This window comes from Lolium perenne, chromosome 6, assembly GCF_019359855.2.
Source record: "Lolium perenne isolate Kyuss_39 chromosome 6, Kyuss_2.0, whole genome shotgun sequence".
In the NCBI taxonomy this organism is placed as follows: Eukaryota; Viridiplantae; Streptophyta; class Magnoliopsida; order Poales; family Poaceae; genus Lolium; species Lolium perenne.
In genome coordinates this window covers 123,826,720-123,835,537 of record NC_067249.2, presented here as the reverse complement: position 1 = coordinate 123,835,537, position 8,818 = coordinate 123,826,720, and positions in this window count along the sequence as shown.

Sequence of the window (8,818 nt, the reverse complement as noted above, 5' to 3'; positions counted from 1 at the left end):
ATTTGATTATCCATTTGGTTATCTGTGAAACAATTGTTGATTATTTGTGGCCAATTAAATATCTGGTCCATGCTCTGTTGCTTAGTGATGCTCTAGCATGCACTGGCATGCTATAGCAAGCTTTGGTGATCATGTGATCATTAACAGCTGGTCATTGGATTGCTTACCTGTTGCCTGTGCCTTGCTGTGACTTATCTTTGTGTGTGGCACAGATCAGTGCTGGTGCTTGCTCAAGCATCAGCTGATGCTTGCAGTGATCCTTTGGATCATTAGCAAATGTCTGTTTCAAGATTTTCTTGTTAATATCAATTATCTGTGTTGCCTTTATTGATGGAGTGGATAATTGATGTGAACTGTGATACAGTGATGATCATCACAATTGATTGGCTTGGGCTAGATGGATGCCAACAGTGGTTGGGAACCCTAGCTCTTCTTTGAACCCAATCAGGGTGATGATATTTGTATTTGGCTTGTTGGTTTGGCTGTTCTAGGGTTTGAGGTGACCCTGGCAGTAGTCATATGCTGCCCTAGGGTAGCTCCCCTATTTGTTGGCTTGCTGTTGCTCACCAAATGCTTTCTGGGTGATCCATTTATTGGATTGCCAGTAGCTCTTGATGTTGAAATCAAATAGACAATGTTTTGTCTAGGTCTGATGGTCAAACTAGCTGTAGGTGCTAAGTGTGTGTAACTAGGCTAACTTGTGCTCTCATCTCTTGCTGGATTTCTTCAGTTATGCAGTGATTGTCATAACTGTTGTTCCCTGTTGATGGTTGACCAGTGGCCTTTCTGCTCTTGCTTGCACCATATGGCTTAGTAGCCAGATGATGACACAACTTGGGTATTACACCCTTTTGATTATGTGTGATTGATGCATATGCTTATATATGAACAAAACCATCTGGTTTGTCCATGATGCTTGGTATACCTCACTCCAGCTCCTAGAATGTGATGTTGGTGTAGAGGTTTGCCTCTGTGTTGATCTTATGGTTGATTTGCTTGCCCTGCTCCTCCTGGTGACTTGATGAAGCTTGATTTAATTCAGTGGTGTGCTGGAGCAGATTGAACAGTGAAGCTGTTCTATCTGTTCTAACTGTTCTTGGTGTTCTTGTGGCTTACCAGTTCAGTTCTGCCGATGGTTGAATCAAATGACTAGGGTTTGGCTGTGAAAAGCTTTTATATGGCCAGCCATGGCTTCTTTGGTCGACATCACCTCAACTTGCCATGGTGACTCACTGTGTGTGTGTTACACATGGACACAGCCTTGTGTGCTGCCTGGTTGTGTGTGTGTGCAAGTGCTGTGCACTTGGACTTGGTCCTATCTGTGGCATGGATCTGCTCGGCAGAGACTTGATCATATCCTCTTCATTTCAATTAATGCCACTTGGCATAATGTGCTCTATGTTGTGTTGTTTGCAGGGATCAACCTAATGCTCCAAGGATCATGGAGATCATCAAGTACAAGGCTAAATGAAGATTAGCTTGTAGTGTTAGGATAGATCATTGAATTGTAATTTCCTTTTCTTTTCTTTTTTCTAATTTTGTCCATTCTTGTAATATGTTGTAATTCATAATTCTATTCTAAATATTGTAAAGACAATGTATCATGTGTGTGATTATCAATAAAGCTCAAGTTTTCATTAATGAGCTTAATGCAATTGTTGTATTACTTATATTCTTGCTTAATGATAATTGTGTGTTAAATTATCTCAAATTTGAATTATTTGATAATCATTTAATGTTTGAATTTGAAATTCAAATTCAAATTTGGTTTGAATTCATTCAAACAACTTAACTTATAATTCAATCATGCAACTTAAGATTTCAATGTAATATCACTTCTCTCTTCTCAAAACCCTAATTTAAGTAAGTAGGAACAAGTTCATCGCACTCTCGAAATCCTAACCCTGTAAGGTGTCGAGAGAGAAACCTATCCCCCTTCGATGCAGTTTTGTTTTAAAAGCGCGAAATTTCCCCGTAATTTACAATGCAATGCACATCCCTTTCTAAAATCTACCCCTCGATCGTCTCTAAACCTGGGATATTACATCCAACAGTCTCCCACTTGCACTAGAGTCAATAATATAGTTTACATTTGTAAAGATATAACACCTTGGCCTTCTGGTGCTTTATCATGTTTTGCTCACGGGAGAGGTTTTAGTCAACGGATCTGACACGCTCAGAAACGTATGTTTTTGTAATTCATTTGCGTCTCAACGCATCACTCATTTCCAAATGGGTTGGCATTTAAATATGTTTGATCTTCTGGTGGAACCTTAATTCCGCGGTCTGAAATAAGTCACTAATATTGTCACATACAATATAGCTTCAAAGTTCTGACCCTATCGGAACTACACCAAGTTCTCAAAGAACTTCTTGACTCAACATCCTCAGTCATTTGTCAAAACAATGACATACTCTGCCTTCGTTTGTAGAATCCGTCACAATATTTAGAACTCTTCTAAATCTAACATAGACAACTTCTAGCTCATTGTGCTACCTTTAAAACAACACTTAGTCTAATTTGAGAATGAAATTCTATTTTTATATGTGACAAAACAAATATCGGTGTAATCACATTACAGTGATTTGTTTGTCATTTCTCCATACAAAACTATATATATATCCTTGGTTCTTCTAAAGTACTCAAGGATACTCTTACTGTCGTCCAATGATCATCTCATGAATCATTCTGGTATATGCTCATAACATTTTAGAGCACAGGACATCTGATTTTGTACATATTATTCGTGATCCATAATCACTCATGTGTTTTTACTCATTGAGTATCAGATACACTCAAGTCTTGTTAAAACTTCACATGACAAGAACATTTTCTTAATATTTCTATATTGAACTATTTCAATATCCATTCTATGTACTTTGATTTAAACTTATTTTGTGTTTCAATCTATCTTCATAGATCTTGACACTAGATATGTTTCAGTCCATATCCTTTCATTGAAATTAATTTCTCAATGAAACCTTTTAATCAAGTATATAATTACATCATTTATAACCAACTATATGTCACCTACATAAAGTATTATAAATGTGTCTTAGCGCTCGCACTTAATTTCTTGCAAATGCAAGCCTCTTCATCGTCTCTGATGAAATCAAAAACTCTTTGACTATTTCATCTGGTGAAGATTCCAACTCTGTGATACTTACTTCATCCAATTGAAGTTCGTATACCTATCTAGTATTCCACGGACCAGCAAAACTCTTGGTTGTATCTTGTATACACCTTTAATACACACTTCTGATAAGTAATGTATTTTGCCATCCTACTAACATATCTCATAAAGGAAATATGTAGTGATTACTAGAATAATCCATATAGACTTTAAGCATTGCTACGGAAAATCTAATCTTGTCGTAGTCAACTCTTTGAACTTTGTCGTAAACAACTTTTCGACAAGTCAAGTTTCTTCAAGGATATTTCATCCAAGTCCATCAATTTTATAGATCTATTTACTTTCAAAAAGTATTCATCTATCTTGGATTTCATGGCGTATAGCCATTTTAACGGAGTCAGGGCCCATCATAACTTCTTTGTTTGTAGTTGGTTTATCATTGTTCACAATCAATCCTTTGTACACAAATCATTTATTTGATCACAAAGTAAACCATACCTACAAGGTTCAATATGTACTTCGATCTCCATGGCTAAAACACTTTGTAGTCATGGGAGCCATGATCGTCGTGGTCGCTTCCGGAACCAATTTCCGATGCTGCGCTACTCTGATCATTATGCTCAGGTTCATAAACCTTTATCAAGTTCTATTGTCCTCCCACTCAAATATTTCGCTAGAAAACAATTTCTTGGAAATAGGCAAGTAACATTAACAAACACTTTTGTCGTTTACTTCATAGTGGAAAGAATTCCCAATCAATTCTTTGGGATAACCAACAAAGACATTCATCCGATTTTGGTTGTAAACTTTTAGACCAAAATTTAAAGAAAGGACTATTAGGGTTTATACCCATGCCATAACTCGTATGGTGTCATTTCTACGGATCATGATGATGCTCTATTTAGTGTAAAAGCGGTAGTCACTAAAGCATAATCCACAAAAATATAATGGCGTCATAATATTTTATCTCATCATTAATCCAACAAGTTTTGGATACATCTCTCGGATACTATATTATGATACTCCAAGAAATGTGAGTTGTAGAACAATTTCATGACTCTCTTAGATGTTCGCTAAAACTCGTAATTCAAATATTTCCACCATGATCCAATCATAGATATTTGACTTTTCTATTACGATGATTTCCACTTCATGCTGAAATTTATTTGAATCCATTCAAAAATTTCAAACTTCTTCCTTATCGAATATATCCACATATATATATATATACTCAATTCATTGTTGGAAGTTTTCATGAAGTAGAAGAATCTCCCGCACACAACTATGCCCAGTGAACCACATACATCATCATGTATTTTTCCACTAAGTTTGTTGTCCGTTCAACTCTTGGCCTATGAACGGTATTTTAATCATTCTCTTTAGAAAAGATTTGCAAGCGCCAAATGATTCAAAAATCAAATGACTCCAAAAATCCATTTGCATGGTGTTCCTTCATGCGTTCCTTTCTAACATGACCTAAATGGCAGTTCCACAAATAAGTGGAATTCAAATCATTTGCCTTATGGCATTTTAGCGTCAGTGTTATGTATGTGTGTTTCACCATTAAGATTTATAATAACTTATCCATCGTACATGGAGTAATGTCATAATTTAAACAACTCATTGTTTTCATTTGACCAGAGCAAAATAACAATTATTAAGTTCTTTATTATAAATTCTAAGGGCTAGATAGAATGCTAACGACGAACATAATAACACTTTATTTTGTTCCAGGCGTGCATTCCTATCATATTCCTTGTCAGTCACTTAGGCCATTGTATTCTTGTATTGCGTTGTTTTGTATGACACTTCATACCAACCAATATAGTACTAATACCCAAGAATTTCATAGTGTGACTTAACTAGGAATACAACCATAACATGTATATCATTTATATACACCTGAGCTAGACTTTCTAGTCTTTTCTTTTCTTTTTGCCAAAATATCTTTTGCAGTTTCTCTTTTAGCTTTCCTCATTATTCAGAAAAACACTTTAACATTATTAACTTCTAGGTTTGTTGGTCAAATACCAATAACCTTGAGGTTCTTACTTTAAGTTGATCATCATATGACAAGTGTTTCAGATTTCACTATTAGTAACTTTGTAATATGATGAACAATTTCACTCATAATTTTATCCATTATATCATGACGACTTTCCGAGACCATGTGTGTACATGCTAGGCTCGTAAAGTTTTAACCTTGGTATTCGCATGTGCAAATCTGGCTTGCACCCGTTGTATGCACACGTAGAATCTATCACACCCGATCATCACGTGATGCTTCGAAACAACGAGTCTTAGCAACGGTGCATACTAAGGATGATAACTTCATGGATATGCGAATATTATTAGTGCCCCAATAGTTGGAGGATTGTGACGCCTGGCGTCTTCAACCTTCATACATTCCCATAAAACTTATGAGTTTATGTAGTCTCACCAAATTTATATTCTATCATCTTGCAATAAGGTCTTAGATATCACATATATCTCATACCTTGATTATTTTTGAAAACTAAATTTTCAGCTCCTTACTTTTCAAACAGATTTGAACTTCAAGTTTCACGGAGACAAGATAACTTTAGGTACTGATTGAAACCATAGCTCTTTGAATCAACAATGTGAGGTTTACTAAAAGTTTGCAATAGGACTTAATCAATTCTTCATTCTTTAACAATACGGTACCAATCCGTAAAGTTTCTTGTCAGATTTTAACAGTATTTTTATCTCAATAACAAGACTAGCGCATGGTAGAAAACGGATGCCAATACTACAAAATTAATTCAAAATACTACTCGGACTATGTTTATGATAATTAGTTCATGTTTTAATCTAATTACTAATGAACTCCCACTTAATACAGCATCCCTCATAGTTGTTAAGTGGTACACGATCCAAATCTACTACACCAAAACCGATCATCACGTGAGATGATGTAGCTTCAATGGTGAACATCAACATGTTGATCATATCATCCATATGACTCGTGTTCAACCTTTCGGTTTCCGTTGTCCCGAGGCCATGTCTGTACATGCTAGGCTCGTCAAGCAAACCCAAGTATTCCGCGTGTGCAACATGGCTTACACCCGTTGTATGTGAACGTTGAGTCTATCACATCCGATCATCACGAGATGCTTCAAAACGACGAACTGTACAACGGTGCATACGAGGGGAGAACACTTTATTATCTTGATATTAACGTGAGGGATCATCTTATAATGCTACCGTCGCGTTCTAAGCAAAATAAGATGCATAAAGGATTAACATCACATGCAATTCATATGTGATATGATATGGCCCTTTTGTCTTTGCGCCTTTGATCTTCATCTCCAAAGCACAGACATGATCTCCATCATCAACGGGCATGATCTCCATCATCGTCGGCGTAGCGTCAAGGTTCATGGCGCCGTCTTCATGGTTGTTCACCTCATGTAACAACTATTACAACTACTTTGAAATACTACTCAACATGAAATTTAAAGACAACCATAAGGCTCCTGCCAGTTGCCACAATACAATAATGATCATCTCATACATATTCATCATCACATTATGGCCATATCACATCACCAAACCCTGCAAAAACAAGTTAGACGTCTCTAATTTGGTTTGCATATTTTACGTGGTTTAGGGTTTTCGAGTAAGATCTAATCTACCTACGAACATGAACCACAACGGTGATACTAATGTTGTCAATAGAAGAGTAAATTGAATCTTCACTATAGTAGGAGAGATAGACACCCGCAAAGCCTCTTATGCAATACAAGTTGCATGTCGAACGAGGAACAAGTCTCATGAACGCGGTCATGTAAAGTTAGTCCGAGCCGCTTCATCCCACTATGCCACAAAGATGCAAAGTACTCAAATTAAAAACAACAAGAGCATCAACGCCCATAAAACCATTGTGTTCTACTCGTGCAACCATCTATGCATAGACACTGCTCTGATACCACTGTAGGGATTCGTTGCATAGAAAACAAAAATTTTCCTACCGCGAGAACGCAATCCAAGCCAAGATGCAATCTAGAAGATGGGAGCAACGAGGGGATGAACGAGACTAACCCTTGAAGATTTCCAAAGCCTATAAGAGTAGGCTCTTATTGTTGCGGTAGACGATCACTTGCCGCTTGCAAAAGCGCGTAGAAGATCTTGATCACGGTGCCACAATCGGGCAGCACCTCCGTACTCGGTCACACGTTCGGTGTTGATGAAGACGACGTCCTTCTCCCCGTTCCAGCGGGCAGCGGAAGTAGTAGCTCCTCCTTGAATCCGGCAGCACGACGGCGTGGTGGCGGTGGCGGTGGAGATCTCCGGCGGAGCTTCGCTAAGCGTGCGGGAGAAGAGGAGGAGAGAGGGGGCGGCTAGGGTTTGGGAGAGGGGGTGGCCGGCCTCCTTGGGTGCGGCCAAGGTGGGGTGGTTGTGGTGGCCGGCCCCCTCCCCTATGCCCCTCATTATATAGGTGGATCCCCAAGTGTTGGACTACAAGTCTTCGAATAAGACCCCAATACTAGAACCTTCCATGTAGTAGGGAAACCTACCGAAGGTGGGAATCCCACTTGAGGTGGGATTCCCCCCTTCCATGTGGAGGGGTGGCCGGCCCCCTTTGGTGGAGTCCACCTTGGACTCCACCCTCTAGGGTTGGCCGGCCATGGGGAGGTGGAGTCCCTCCGGGACTCCTCCTTCCTTAGTGATTCCTTCCGGACTTTTCTAGAACCTTCTAGAACCTTCCGCAAAATCACTGAATCATTTTAAATCTTATAAAATGACTTCCTATATATGAATCTTATTCTCCGGACCATTCCGGAACTCCTCGTGATGTCCGGCATCCCATCCGGGACTTCGAACAAAACTTCGAACTCCATTCCATATTCAAGTTCTACCATTTCAACATCAAACCTTAAGTGTGTCACCCTACGGTTCGCGAACTATGTGGACATGGTTGAGTACTCTCTCCGACCAATAACCAATAGCGGGATCTGGAGATCCATAATGGCTCCCACATATTCAACGATGACTTAGTGATCGAATGAACCATTCACATACGATACCAATTCCCTTTGTCATGCGATATTTTACTTGTCCGAGGTTTGATCATCGGTATCACTCTATACCTTGTTCAACCTCGTCTCCTGACAAGTACTCTTTACTCGTACCGTGGTATGTGGTCTCTTATGAACTTATTCATATGCTTGTAAGACATTAGACGACATTCCACCGAGAGGGCCCAGAGTATATCTATCCGTCATCGGGATGGACAAATCCCACTGTTGATCCATATGCCTCAACTCATACTTTCCGGATACTTAATCCCACCTTTATAACCACCCATTTACGCAGTGGCGTTTGATGTAATCAAAGTACCTTTCAGGTATAAGTGATTTACATGATCTCATGGTCATAAGGACTAGGTAACTATGTATCGAAAGCTTATAGCAAATAACTTAATGACGTGATCTTATGGTACGCTTAATTGGGTGTGTCCATTACATCATTCATACAATGACATAACCTTGTTATTAATAACATCCAATGTTCATGATCACGAAACCATGATCATCTATTAATCAACAAGCTAGTTATACAAGAGGCTTACTAGGGACTCTTTGTTGTTCACATAACAAACATGTATCAATGTTTCGGTTAATACAATTATAGCATGGTATGTAAACATTATCATAAACACA